This window comes from Narcine bancroftii, chromosome 1 (assembly GCF_036971445.1).
Source record: "Narcine bancroftii isolate sNarBan1 chromosome 1, sNarBan1.hap1, whole genome shotgun sequence".
NCBI lineage: Eukaryota > Metazoa > Chordata > Chondrichthyes > Torpediniformes > Narcinidae > Narcine > Narcine bancroftii.
Window position 1 is genome coordinate 290,034,845 of NC_091469.1, and position 15,553 is coordinate 290,050,397.

Below are 15,553 nucleotides of genomic sequence, written 5' to 3' on the forward strand. Positions count from 1 at the left end.
AAATGTATAATGTCAACTTAGAAATCAGAAGAGTGCCTGTGAGTACAGCAATGGAAAAAATAACATATAATTTAAAAAATAAAGTCACATATTTGAACAAATTTGGCTTGCCTTGGACCTCCACCCCTAAAATGATAAGACAAAACGACTTGATCCAGTGTGTAAAAGTAGATCACACATTTTTCTTGTTTATTTTTCATTGTGTGATGACATTGTTTAATGGTTTTATTGCATTGTATATGTTGAATGTTTAATGGGCTTGTAGGGGGGTGGGAAGGGGGGAGGGAAGGTAGGGGGGAAAAAAAGGAGAAAATGCCACCGGGTATATTTAATGAGAAACGTTTGTATATATTTTGGTTGATATGGTTCACAGTGTGAAAAATTTAAAAATTTAAAAAAAAGAGAATGGCTGGTGTAGACAGATCTTTTAGTGGTTTATGATTTACGTTAGGGTGGTAAAGTGTAATGGATGGGTTGCTGATATTTGAAGTAACGTAGAATTATATATCCTAGGCTATGTAGTGGGCTTGGTTACAGGGGTACACACACCACAGCACATTTGACAAACACTATGACACTAAGAGAAAGCAAGAACAAGAGCAGATTCGATGGACCGAATGGCCTTTATCTTATCTTGTGAAGTTGTTAGTTTGGAAATGCTGATTCTAGCAGATAAGCTAATAATGGTATTAAGATGGATGACTATGGATGTCAGGACAGTGTGTGCATTAAGGGAACATTCAGCCTTGTGTTCGCAGGGCTGCAAAGCCCAGATCCATTTGAGTGAGTCACATGGGAAGAGACGCAGGATGAAGAAGGTGGGAGGACATTGTTTTGGAGGAAAAGAGCACAGAGCACAGGGAACGGAAGAAAACCTGTCCTTGGTGAAAAGGCAGAGTAAAAAGCAGTGATATTTGACCTGAACAAAACCTGTCCCTTGTGAAGGGCAGGGTGGAAGCAGCAATCTCTGAGAAGGCAGGACTGCTGGTCTATCATCTAGAAAATCAGTTCTATAACCCTAAAATCTGGTGGGGGGGGGGAAGTTGTGTGAATACACCAGTGAGGAGAAATCTCTCTAAAAGCTGACATCAAAAGAAGTGTGTTTGAAAGAAAGCTCCATACTTCAAGTTAAGTCAGTTTTATCATTCATACCATGCTCGCACGGTAGGACAAGATAGCATTTCTCCAGGACCATGGAGCATATTTACATAGCTATAAGTTAGAGAAGAAGTTAACACTTTAAAATATTAAGGTATTAAGAAGTATACTCTCAAAGCCCACGCTGCACTATCCACCAGCATTAGCCAGTGTGTCAATCTGAGAGGGTGTCATTGTCAATGCAAACAAGTGACTCTATGCACATCAGTGTGAGAAAAGTAAAACCGCAGAAATTTTGGAGGAACTCAGCTACTCTCATAGTGCCGATAGGAGGTAAAGATATATTACTGCCATTTCGGCCCTGAGCCCTTCTTCAACGCATTTATTACAATAACAGCATCTGCAGACTTTGGTGTTTCACTCCACTGTGAAATCTCATCGAGGGATGTCTCTACCCTGATGGAAGTTCTCGTCCTCACCTCCTGCATCTTTGGCGTTTTTTACGGACCAGGACTTTACACAAGTTGTTCGTGTGTCACCAGTGGCCTCTCCTGGTGAAGCTCAGAATAAACAGCCAGATAGTTTTTTGTGAATGAAGAGTTTATTGTCTTATACACAAGTTCAATGTGCAGATATTCTTACTTGCTGCAGGCTGCAGCCACACAAGTATGTAATATACACCAACTAGAATCATATCAATGATCTCAATTCACCAAGACAGAAAAAAAGATAATATCAAAGGAGCCTGAGGAGATTTGGTGTCGGCACTGTTAGTTTAGCAGTTAGCACAACACTATTTCAGGGACAGTGACCCAGGTTTGAATCCCGCGCTGTCTGTAAGGAGTTTATGCATTTTCCCTTTGTCTGCATAGGTTTTCCCTAATGCTCCCACCTTTAAAAAAGTACCAGGGTCGTAGGTAAATTGGGGTATTTGGATGGCACAGGCCTTGGGCCAGAAGGGCCTGTTACCGTGTTGTTTGTCTAAATTAAATTCAAAACTTCTTGGAAAGTATACGGACGGTTACCAGCATGACCTAGTTTGGGAATTCGACTGCCCAGGAATGCAGAAGACTCCAGGAGGTCAGACTCATCGCAAGCTCCGACTTCCAGTCCATAAAAAGCATCCGTGTGAGGCGCTGCCTCAGCCTGATAAAGGACCCTCATCACCCTTTTCTGACTACTACCTCTCCAGAAGCCTGAAGACCAGCAGCTCGCGGTTCAAGAACAGTTTCTGGGGTGAAACACAGTCTACAGACGCTGCGATTTTAGTAAAAATACAGAAATGCTAGAGGAAATCAGCCAGTCTCGCCGCGTCCAGAGGAGGTAAAGGTATATTGCCGACGTTTCGGGCCTGAGCAATGTGGTGGTACACCACCAGCCTACTGCAGGGGGCAACCTCTGTACTTGCAGAAGTGTAAGGGGACAAGACAACACCTGGCCGCCTGCCCATCAGTCAGCCTGAATGGATCAAGCTCCACCCAGTCAGGTGTCAATCACCCTCCAGGATATAAGCCTGTGCCGGCCTCCCGAGGCCTCACACTGAGTTGCTGTAGCCACAGCCAGCCTGGCTCTGTGAAGGTTTTTGTGGATTAAAGCCTGTTGTTCAGTCTTTACCTTGTGTGTGTCTGATTCTGTCTAACAGCACACCAAGGTGCCTTAGCTTTACCTCCTCTGGACGCTGCAAATTCCTCCAGCGTTTGTGTGAACGGAACTAGCTTCAGGTTAATGGTCTTCATCAGAAATAGTAAAAAGGTAATGAGTTCATTAACATATACATAAGTACAACGTACATCCGCACCAGCATCCTTACTTGCTGCAGCCAAATAGCTACTTCTTGTTAAAAAAAACAAATACAGGTACACAATCCTTTATCCAGAACCCTTGGGGGGGCAGTGTGTTCCGAATTTCAGATTTTTCCGGATTTCGGAAAGCCAGAATTAAGGCCACCCGAATTGTGCTGCTGTATACACCCTCACCCCTTCCAGTCACGCTGCTGTCTCCCTCTCCCTCGCCCATCTGACTCGCGTTGCCAGTCTCACCCACCTGGCCCACCCGACTCGCGCTGCCAGTCTCTTGCCTGCCCAACTCGCACTGCCATCTCTCTCCCCACTTGCCGGATTTTGCAGCTTTCCTGATTTTAGATGTCCGGAAAAAGGATCGTGCACCTGTATAATAATGTACCTTGAATTAGCCCAGTATGAAAATAGGTAATAAATATAAATTATAGATAATAAATACCCACTGCTACAGTGAGTGCAAGAAAAACAAGTCGAGTATCAGGTTATGCAGAGAAGTCATTTTGAGGCCTTTTCGACCTGTGTCCAGACCGTACCCTCCCATCCAAATTTTCCTTAAATATTGTAATCGAACCCGCAGCCATCACCTCCGTTGGCACTCTCACCACCTTCTGAGAGAAGTCAAATTTATTTTCTCTTCCTTTTAGATTTATTTTTTTTTACTCTTTGCCGTCTCTGATGTGTCAACTATATTAAATTGTTGTTAATGTAATTAATGTAGTTAATGTAGTTAATGTGCTGTTACTTTCATTGTATCTGTACATTATGCTTATGTCTGGACAAAGTAAATATGTCAAAGTTGTTTCCTGTGGTAGGGGAGTCAAGGACAAGAGGGCACAACTTCAGGTCTGAAGGGCACCCATTTAAAATAGAGTTGCAGAGGAATTTCTTTAGCCCAAGAGTGGTAAATCTCTGGAATTTGCTGCCATAGGCAGTTGTGGAGGCCAAGTCATTAGGACAGAAATTGATAGGTATCTGAATAGTCAGGGTAACAAAAGTTATGGGGAGAAGGGAGGGGATTGGGGCTGAGTGGGAGAATGGATCGGCTCAAGATGGAATGGTGGAATAGACTTGATGAGCTGAATGACCTTCTTCTGCTCCCATATATTTTGGTCTTAAATGACAATAAACTCTTCATGCACTCATTTGTCTGTATCAGTGGAGAGCGAGATAATATTTCAGAGACATGATCTTTTCCTCACAATTGTCCATTTCGGGAGGAGTCACGTGATGGAGTAGTGGCCGGACGGTGAACTCCAGCCCTCTCCAGAAAAGTCGGGAAAAACAAAGGAAAACACAAAGGCACAGAAATAAAAGTTAAAGAAAAGTGAGTATAAAGGTGGAAAGAAGATGGCGACAAAAAAAGAAAAATCAAAATCAACGGTAAGAAGAGAGGAAGAGAAGACAACGGAGGAAGAAGGAGAAGGCCTTACCTGTTCGAAGAGGCCCGCTGTGGAGAGAGAAACCCGCTCCCTCAGGTCGGTAGAAATTGGACTACAAAAATGGCTCACTGAGCCGAGTAAAAGTGCGCAACCGCGCATGAAAAAAAACACACCGACGGGAGGGGGGACCAGCTGGGGAGTCGCTCCACAGCCGACAACGACAGCTGCAGAACACCTGCAGCAAGAAGAGAACACAGAAGACAATGGAAACAAGAAAGAAGAGAAGAAAAGGGCAACAAAGAAACAACAGATGGCCAACCCAGAGGAAGAAGAAGAGGAAGAGTACAGTGAAATAGAAGAAGAAGGGAAAGGCAAGATAAAGGATATACTTTCTCTTGTTAGAGGATACATGGAGTCATTTAAAGAATGGCAGACACAGGAATTTAATGATTTAAGAAGAAGAATAAACAACACAGAAGAGAAAATGAACAAAATAGATATGACCTGAACAGAAATGGGAAAGAAAATGGACAAGATGGAAGAGCGGGCAGTAGCAGCAGAAATGGAGGTAGAGGACTTAAAAAAGAAATTAGAGGAATCTAATAAAAAAGTTAAAGAGACACAAGAGCTGTTAGCTCAGAAAATAGATATAATGGAAAATTATAACAGAAGAAATAACATAAAGATAGTGGGCCTTAAGGAAGATGAAGAAGGCAAGAATATGAGGGAGTTTATAAAAGATTGGATCCCTAGGATCCTAGGATGTCCAGAACTACAGCAAGAAATGGAAATAGAAAGGGCACATAGAGCATTGGCCTTTAAACCACAACCACAACAAAAACCAAGATCTATTTTAGTAAAATTCCTAAGATATACTACAAGAGAAAAGATACTGGAGAAGACAATGGAAAAAGTAAGAGAGGGCAACAAGCCACTGGAGTATAAAGGGCAAAAAATCTTCATTTATCCAGATATAAGTTTTGAACTCCTAAAGAAGAGAAAGGAGTTCAATACAGCAAAGGCGATTTTATGGAAGAAAGGGTATAAATTTATACTAAAGCATCCAGCGGTATTGAAAATATTTATTCCAGGAAAACAAAACAGACTATTCTCGGATCCAGAAGAAGCACGAAAATTTGCAGAACAACTACAAAATAGACGGAGAGATGAAGACGTGTAATGAGAGTAAAAATGATCACGATTGATATGTATGTGGGTAAAGAGGTATAAGAGTGTATAGATATAATGTGCATACGTGAATGTATCGGTACTTAGAGGAAAATATAGATAGTATAGACAAGAATTAATAAGGGAAGGTAATGGAATAGAGAGAATAAGGAGGGAATTAAAAGAGTGACCTTTGTTACATATGAAAAGTGAAATCTTTTCTGGGGGGGGGGCTGGGTGGGGGGGGAATAGCGGTCACTGCAAAATCAGTTGACGCTTGCGAGTGAATTCGCAAACCCAAATGGAGAGGGGAGATGTGGTTGTCCGACAAGGGATAAAGGACAACTCAGGAGGGGAAGGGGAGATTGGGGCTAAAGAAGTTATAAATAGGAGAATAAGGAAAATGTTTGATGTTTTAGGAATGTTGTCTTATAAAGGGTTTAAAATAAGAAAACAGAAATGGAAAAGGAGGAAAGGTAATGATGGAAAAACGGAAAGGGAAGATAAACAAAGTATAAAATGGCTACGTTGAACTATATGACTTTAAATATTAATGGAATACATAACCAAATTAAAAGGAAGAAACTGCTAAATTTACTGAAAAAAGAAAAAATTGATATAGCATTTGTCCAAGAAACACACTTAACTGAATTGGAGCACAAGAAATTAAAGAGAGATTGGGTAGGACATGTAACAGCAGCATCGTATAATTCAAAAGCAAGAGGAGTGGCTATATTAATTAGTAAAAATGTGCCATTTAAAATAGAAGAGGAAATAATAGATCCAGCAGGGAGATATGTAATGATAAAATGTCAGATATATTCGGAGTTTTGGAATCTACTTAATGTATATTCACCTAACGAAGAAGATCAAAAGTTTATGCAAGATATCTTTTTGAAGGTAGCTAATACGCAAGGGAACATACTAATAGGAGGGGATTTCAACCTGAATTTGGATTCAAATATGGATAAAACTGGGAAAAAAATTAACAGAAAGAACAAAGTAACCAAATTTATAATTAAATCAATGCAAGAAATGCAACTTTTGGATATATGGAGGAAACAAAACCCAAAAGAAAAGGAATATTCATATTACTCGGCGAGACATAAAACATACTCAAGAATAGACCTATTTTTGTTATCAGCTAGTATACAAGATAGAGTAAAAAAAACAGAATATAAAGCTAGAATACTATCGGACCATTCACCCTTAATATTGACAGTAAAGCTAGAGGACATCCCTCCAAGAATGTATAGATGGAGATTAAACCCCATGCTACTTAAAAGGCAGGATTTTAGAGAATTTATTGAAAAACAATTAAAAATGTATTTTGAAATAAATACGGAATCAGTGGAAGATAAGTTTATACTATGGGATGCAATGAAAGCATTCATTAGAGGGCAAATAATAAGTTATGTAACCAAGATGAAGAAGGACTATAATCAGGAAACAGAGCAGTTGGAAAGGGAAATAGTAAATATAGAAAAAGAATTAGCAATGAAGGAAGATACAACTAAAAGAAGAGAATTGGCGGATAAAAAAATAAAATATGAAACATTACAAACATATAAGGTAGAGAAGAATATAATGAAGACAAAACAGAAATATTATGAACTGGGTGAAAAAACGCACAAAATCCTAGCATGGCAGCTTAAGACAGAACAAGCTAAGAAAATGGTATTGGCATCAAGGAAAAAAGACAAACAAATTACATATAATCCAAAAGAAATTAAGGAAAACTTTAGAGAATTCTATGAACAATTATACCGAACTGAAAACGAAGGGAAAGAAGGGAAAATAGATGAATTTTTGACTAAAATTGAACTACCAAAACTACAAATAGAGGAACAAAATAAATTAACAGAACCATTTGGAACAGTAGAAATACAAGAGATAATAAAAAAATTACCAAATAATAAGACACCAGGAGAGGATGGACTCCCAATAGAATTCTACAAAACATTTAAAGACTTATTAATTCCGCCCCTCCTGGATGTAATCAACCAGATTGATGAAACACAAAGCTTACCAGATTCATGTAAAACAGCAATAATTACAGTAATACTAAAACAAGGGAAAGATCCACTCTCAGCAGCGTCATATAGACCAATATCTTTACTAAACACAGCTTATAAGATAATAGCTAAACTATTAGCAAACAGATTAGCAGAGCAGGTACCGAAAATGGTAAATTTAGACCAAACTGGATTTATCAAAAAAAGACGCACAACAGACAATATTTGTAAATTTATTAACTTAATTCATGCAGTAGAAGGAAATAAAGCACCTGCAGTAGCAGTTGCTTTAGACGCAGAGAAGGCCTTCGACAGAGTAGAATGGAATTATTTGTTCAAAGTATTGCAAAAATTCAGTTTACCAGAGAAGTATAGTAATTGGATTAAAGCATTATATAAGGGACCGTTAGCGAAAGTGACAGTAAATGGACATGTATCAAAACAATTTAACTTAAGCAGGTCAACACGGCAGGGATGCCCACTATCACCTTTATTGTTTGCGTTAGCTATAGAACCACTAGCAGAATTGATAAGAATAGATAATAATATAAAAGGAATAAAAATAAAAGACAAGGAATATAAAATCAGTCTATTTGCGGACGATGTTATAGTGTACTTAACAGAACCAGAACTATCAATAAAAGAATTATATAAGAAATTGAAGGAATATGGAGAAGTGTCGGGTTACAAGATAAACGTAAATAAAAGTGAAGCAATGCCTATGAATAATGCGGATTTCTCAAAATTTAAGAAGGAATCTCCATTTAGATGGCAAATGCAGGCAATAAGATACCTAGGTGTACAAATAAACAAAAATCTCGGCCAATTATACAAACTCAATTATTATCCACTAATGAAAAAATTACAGGACGATTTAGAGCATTGGAAAGATCTACCACTAACACTAATAGGAAGGATAAACTGTATTAAAATGAACATTTTTCCAAGGATATTATACATTTCAGGCATTGCCAATACAACTGACAGAAAAATTCTTCAAAGAGTTAAAGAAAATAATAAGGAAATTTTTATTGAGAGGGGGGAAACCGAGGATAGCACTGGATAAATTAACAGAAGGGTATAAACAAGGAGGCTTACAATTGCGAAACTTTAAAAATTATTATAGAGCCGCACAATTAAGATACCTATCAGATTTTTATCAAACAAGGGAAAAACCAGACTGGACGAGATTAGAATTAGATAAAATAGGCGAAAAGATACCTGAACACATATTATATAAATGGGATGAAAAATTGGTACAACATAGAACTTCTCCAGTATTACATCATCTCTTCAATATTTGGAAGAAGATTCATGTAGAAAGAAATAAAACAAATTATCAATTACCAAAACTAATATTGACGCAAAATAAGTTACTCCCTTTTACAATAGATAACCTTTCCTTTAGAGAATGGGAAAAAAAAGGGATTAAAAGAATAGAGAATTGTTTTTCAGGAAGTAGATTCTTATCCTTTGAACAAATGAGAGATAAGTACAATATAACTGGAGATCTTCTTTGGCTTGGCTTCGCGGACGAAGATTTATGGAGGGGGTAAAAAGTCCACGTCAGCTGCAGGCTCGTTTGTGGCTGACCAGTCCGATGCGGGACAGGCAGACACGATTGCAGCGGTTGCAAGGGAAAATTGGTTGGTTGGGGTTGGGTGTTGGGTTTTTCCTCCTTTGCCTTTTGTCAGTGAGGTGGGCTCTGCGGTCTTCTTCAAAGGAGGCTGCTGCCCGCCAAACTGTGAGGCGCCAAGATGCACGGTTTGAGGCGTTATCAGCCCACTGGCGGTGGTCAATGTGGCAGGCACCAAGAGATTTCTTTAGGCAGTCCTTGTACCTTTTCTTTGGTGCACCTCTGTCACGGTGGCCAGTGGAGAGCTCGCCATATAATACGATCTTGGGAAGGCGATGGTCCTCCATTCTGGAGACGTGACCCATCCAGCGCAGCTGGATCTTCAGCAGCGTGGACTCGATGCTGTCGACCTCTGCCATCTCGAGTACCTCGACGTTAGGGGTGTGAGCGCTCCAATGGATGTTGAGGATGGATAACTGGAGATACAGCGCTGGCATATTACCAACTGAGATCCTACTTGAAAGATAAATTAGGAAGCAATTTGCGTTTGCCAGAGGGAAGTAACGTTGAATATGTGATTACAGATACAATGTTAATCAAAAGATTTATAACAAATATGTATATTAAACTGCAAGAAAAAGAGAATGAGGAAACAAATGGTAAAACTAAACAAAAATGGGAACAAGATTTAAATATAAAGATAAAAAAGGAAACATGGGAGAAATTATGTTCTGGAACGATGAGAAATACAATAAATACGAGGCTACGTATGATACAATATAACTGGCTACACAGACTATACATTACACCTCAAAAGTTAAATAAATGGGACCCAACAGTATCTGATAGATGTTTTCGATGTAAAAAAGAAATGGGAACAACAATTCATGTAATCTGGACATGTGAGAAAGTAGAAAAATTTTGGGAAGATCTCAATCAGATATTAAATAAAATAACAGAAAACAATATACCAAAGAATCCAGAGATCTTTCTTCTAAGTAACATAAAAAACAAAGAATTTGGAATTGATTTGGAGGATGCACAAAAAAGATTTGTTAAGATAGCCCTAGCCGTAGCAAAAAAATGTATTATGTCAACCTGGAAATTGGAAGATAATCTGAAAATACAACAATGGTATATAGAAATGAATAAATGTATTCCATTATCAAAAATTACATATAGTTTAAGAAATAATATTGAAATATTCGAACAAATATGGGAGCCTTACATTAAATACAATAGCGAAAACCTAGCGGGGACAATCATTACCTAAGTTGATGGAAGGAGAAGGAAAGAAAAGAATGGACTCAGTAGAATTTCTGGTGTATTTTTGTTGAATGACAACATTATCTGACTGGTTTAATGTAACCTAGATTGTATACCTAAAATGGATGGGAGGGGGGGGGGTGGTTGGGGGGGTGGCTTGGGAGGAGGGAGGGGGGGGGAGAAAAAGTCACTGTATATGTGTGAAAAAGAAAAAGTGTGTAGCATGGCTAATGTGATTTATGGTGTGAAAAAAAAATTTAAAAAAAAACAAAAAAAAAAAACAATTGTCCATTTCTAATACCAACCAGAAATTGTGCGATTGTTGAATTCAACCTGGAATCTTAAGGACAACAGACAGGGGTTTGCAGAGGTTTGGTATTGTCACATTTGTGGCCCGAAATGTGAAGTTAATGAAACATTAAACACTAGTTTTATCAGGTAAACGTCTGAGTGTCTTTATTCTCCAGTTTCCTTTGTTCTCCTGCTTGTGTTCTTATCTCTCTCTCATACCACGTGACTTCCGGTACATCTCATACATATTCATTATCATGACATCCCTCCTTTAATCAGAAATAAACTTTACCTTCACTTACCAATATCCCTCGGAAACATACAAACATCGTAACTAATGGTAATACTATAACTCAACTACATAAAATTTACTTCCTACAGCATTCATACATGCACTTTATGATATAAGATTAAAATACTGTCACAAAGTTCTTATTAAAACTATGGCACAAAGTCTTCGTATCATTTGGGCACTTTCCGGTTTCGTTTCGGCCTGCCTGCGATATTGTCGTCGCTTCTCGGTTCACTCTCAGCGTCGGACATACTGCTCGCCACGGCTTCGGGTGTTTCTGGCGCTCTAGTCACTTCATCAGGAGTGCTGGTAACTGCCTCTGGAACATCATCAGGTCTCTCAGTTTCAGCATCTCGTATTGGCCTTTCAACCTCTTCGCTCGATGTATCTCTGGACTGGTACCTTTTTACATCTGAGACATTTCTCTTATACAGGACTCCATTCGGAAACTTGACTGTCACCATACTGCCACTTCTGGATACGACAGTATAGGGTTGATGGTAATAAGGTGTGTCTAGCTTACCACCAGTTTCATGCCTCACTAGAACATTATCTCCTGGCATGATGTCTGAGTACTTGGCTCCACGTTTCGAATCTGTGTACAGCTTTGCTGCACCTTTCTTTTCAGCATCGTGGTCCCTCATCTCCTGGTCGTCTCGGATTTCCTTTATTTCTGGCATTTTTGTGCGGATTTTTCTCCCAAAAAATGCTTCTGCAGGACTTTTTCCAGTGGTTGCATGAGGCGTTGCTCGATAGACAGCCACATAAGATAGCAATGCTTCTCGCCAATTTTGTCCTTCTGCGTGTGCAATCCTCAATCGTTTTTCAATGGACTGATTTTGTCTCTCTACTTCTCCGTTGGCTTGCGGCCATTTCGGAGTTACTTTATGATGGTGGATACCTGTGGTACTCATGTATTCTGTAAATGTCTCTGAAATGAATTGTGGACCATTGTCAGAGTATAATGTAACAGGTAATCCATATCTTGCGAATATCTCTGCTAACACTTGTATTGTTTTTTTAGTGGTTGTGGACTTCAACACCACGTACTCATAGTATCTGCTGTAGTAATCTATCACTACCATAATTGATTCACCCGTCGGTAAAGGACTAAGAAAATCAACAGCTACGTCGATCCATGGTCCTGTCGGAAGTTGCGTACTCCGGATCGGTTCTGGCGGATTACTTCTACTTGTGATTTGACATCCGTGACAAGTTTTAACAAATTTCTCTGCGTCTTTATCACAACTTGGCCACCATACCTTGGTCCTGAGGTTTTGCTTGGTACCAACAATACCTAGGTGTCCTTCATGTGCTAAGGATACGATCTTCGGTCTCAATCTTTGCGGAATCACCAATCTGCAACCTCTCAATACACACTGTCCGATGCAACAAAGTTCGTCTCTAATGGGAATGTAAGCCTTGTGAGTACACTTGTCCCATTGTCCACTCTGTATGCATTCTCTTACTTCCATGAGTTCTGGATCACGTTCGGATTCTCTCTCGACTTCCTTCGTAGTCACAGCTTTCGGTGTCGCCTGAATAGCTACAAAGCGTACAAAGCTCTCTGTTTCTGTTCCCAATTCTGACTTGGAATGTGGACATCCATCCTTCACCAATCTGGACAGCGGATCAGCAATGTTTGCTTTCCCTGCAATGTGGATTACTTTATATTTGTAGGGTTGTAGTCTGAGTACCCATCTCCCTATTCTGGCACATGGTTTGGATCTAGGTGCATAGATCACCTCTAATGGCTTATGATCTGTGATGAGTTCAAATTCAATGCCGTATAAATATGCATGGAACCTCTCACAGGCCCATACAAGTCCGAGTGCTTCTTTCTCTGTCTGAGAGTATCTTCTTTCCACATCAGATAACAATCTGCTGACATAGGCAATGATTCTTGGTCCTCCATCATGCATCTGGACCAACTCGGCTCCTAAACCAACTGGGCTGGGATCCGCTATGACTTTGGTTGATGCCGCCGGATCATAATATCCAAGAGTTTTTGCATCTGTAAGGCTTTGCTTCAGCGCTGTGAACACTTTCTTCTGCTCAGATCCAAAATGAAATGGTACACCTTTCCTGGTTAGTTTCCTTAGTGGTTCTGCCACTGTAGCGAAATTAGGAATGAACTTTGCACAAAAATTGACCAATCCTAGGAAACTCCTCACCTCTGTTGCGTTCTGAGGTGCACGTGCCTCTGCAATAGCTTTCACCTTGGCCTCTGCAGGGTTTAGTCCTTTCCATGTAAGTCTGTGTCCCATGAAGTCCATTTCTGACACACCGAACTGGCACTTGTTTCCATTCACGGTAAGGCCTGCCTCCTGTAGTCTAGATAGTACACGCCTCAACCGTCTGTCATGCTCTTCCTTCATTGGTGCATGGACTATGATGTCGTCAGAAATGTTGGCAACTCCAGGAATGCCTTGAATCACTCAATGGATTTCATACTGGTAGATCTCCGAAGCTGCATTAATTCCAAATGATAGTCTCTTGTAACGATACAATCCACAGTGAGTCACAAATGTTGTCACATCTCGGGAACCTGGATCCAGCTCTAATTGATGATAGCCCCATTTCAGATCAATTTTTGAGAATACCTTGCTGGTAGTTAGTTCTTGAAGTATTTCCTCCGTATAGGATGTCGTTCTCTAATTATAGCTTCATTGGCCATTCTCATGTCAACACATAGTCTTATGTCACCCTTTGGTTTGGGCACAATCACTACTGGGCTGACCCATTGCGTCGAATGTTCCACAGGTTCAATAATGTCTTGTTCGATCAATTCTTTAATTTTGGCTTCAACTTTCCCACGAAGTCCAAACGGAGTTCGGCGCATTGGTTGTGCCTTGGGTTTGACCGTTTCATCTACCGCTAGCTTCAATTGTCGACCTTTCAGCTTTCCTACTCCTTGGAAGACTGTGGGGAATTCTTGCTTCATATCCTCGTATGACTGAATTGAATTGACACAAGCTCCAATATGAAGTATTGCCAGGTCTTGCGCTGTGCTTCTACTCAACAATGGTTCTCCCCTCTCTTCTATGACCATAAACTCTGCTTCGGTGCACTTATCTCCAGCTTCAACAGTTGCAGTAAAACATCCAATGGTCTGCAATGGCTTGGTTGCTGTGTATGGATACAGTTTCTTGGAACACTTCTTTGAGGTACAGATGATCTTTTTCCTTTTCAACTTCTCCCATAAATGTCGATCAATCACATTACTGTCACTGCCTGAGTCTACAATGACCTGCACTGTCACTCCACCAATGATCACTGGGACCTTCTCATGATGTACTTCATTCAACGTAAATTGGTAACAACTCTGTTCCTCCTGGGTATCATCATCGTCACCATCTATCTGGCGAATGGTATCTTTCTTTCCAGGATACTTTCCTTTCCCCCAGGCTTTGCCTTTGGAAGTTGTACTCTTCCTCTTCTGGTCTGCATTGGACTTGCTTTTGCACTTCTTTGCAAAGTGGTCCTTACCTCCACACTTTCTGCAAACTTAGCCTTTGGCCGGGCAATATGGGTCTTTTCCAAATTGACCTCGGTTTCCACATCGATAACACTCCACGTCCTGTGTCGGCGTATATCTTGGCTGATTTTGGCGATGTGAAAGCCTCTTAATTTGCTGGCTTGAGTTGTCTTTCAGGGTCATGGTATGAAATTGCCCTTCAACAGCCTCTAATGCAGCAGCAATGGTTAAAGCATCGGTGAGTTCCAACTCACTCCCTCTTTCCAGTAGACGTCTTCTGAGTTTATCTGATCTGCAGTGCTGTACGACTTGATCCAATAATTGGTTGTCCAAATCAGCTGGCATGTAATTGCATCCAACAGCTAGCTGGCATAGTCTCGTCACGTACTGAGCAATTGTCTGGCCATCTTCTTGTCTCGTTCTCCGAAACAAATGGCGTTGAAATGTAGCATTCGGTGTCACTACATAGTGTGCATTTAATGCATCTACCGCTTTCTGGTACTCATCCTTCCTTCCAGTATTTAAAAGTGTTTTAAATGTTGCCCGAACTGCAGGTCCAGCAGTGAAAAGAAGTAACGCCCTTCTCTGTGCTTTTTGTTCAACTGTACCGGTATCTAGAAATAGGCCACGACTGTCGGCGTAGGATTCAAATTCTTCCAGCCATGCCTTCCACTTCACACTTACAGTACTTGCATCACCCGTTGGGTCAAAATGAGCAATTCCACTATGTGTTAGAAAGTCACTGTCTGCACCAGCCATGAGGAAATATTCCAGCCCCAAAAGTACTGAGTCACAGAGAAAATTCTTATCACCTTGAAGTTGTCTGTAAACGTCTGTAACCTTGTTTAGTCTTTAATTTTCTTCAAGCTTCTTTCATCCTCGTCGCCAATGTCACATTTGTGGCCCGAAATGTGAAGTTAATGAAACATTAAACACTAGTTTTATCAGGTAAACGTCTGAGTGTCTTTATTCTCCCGTTTCCTTTGTTCTCCTGCTTGTGTTCTTATCTCTCTCTCATATACCACGTGACTTCCGGTACATCTCATACATATTCATTATCATGACAGGTATGACATCAGAAACCTTGGCAAACGTTGGCGGTGGAAAGTGTGCTGACCTGTGCATCACGGTCTGGTGTGGGGATATCAATGCCCCTGAGCGCAAAGCCCTGCAAAAGGTAGTGGACACAGCC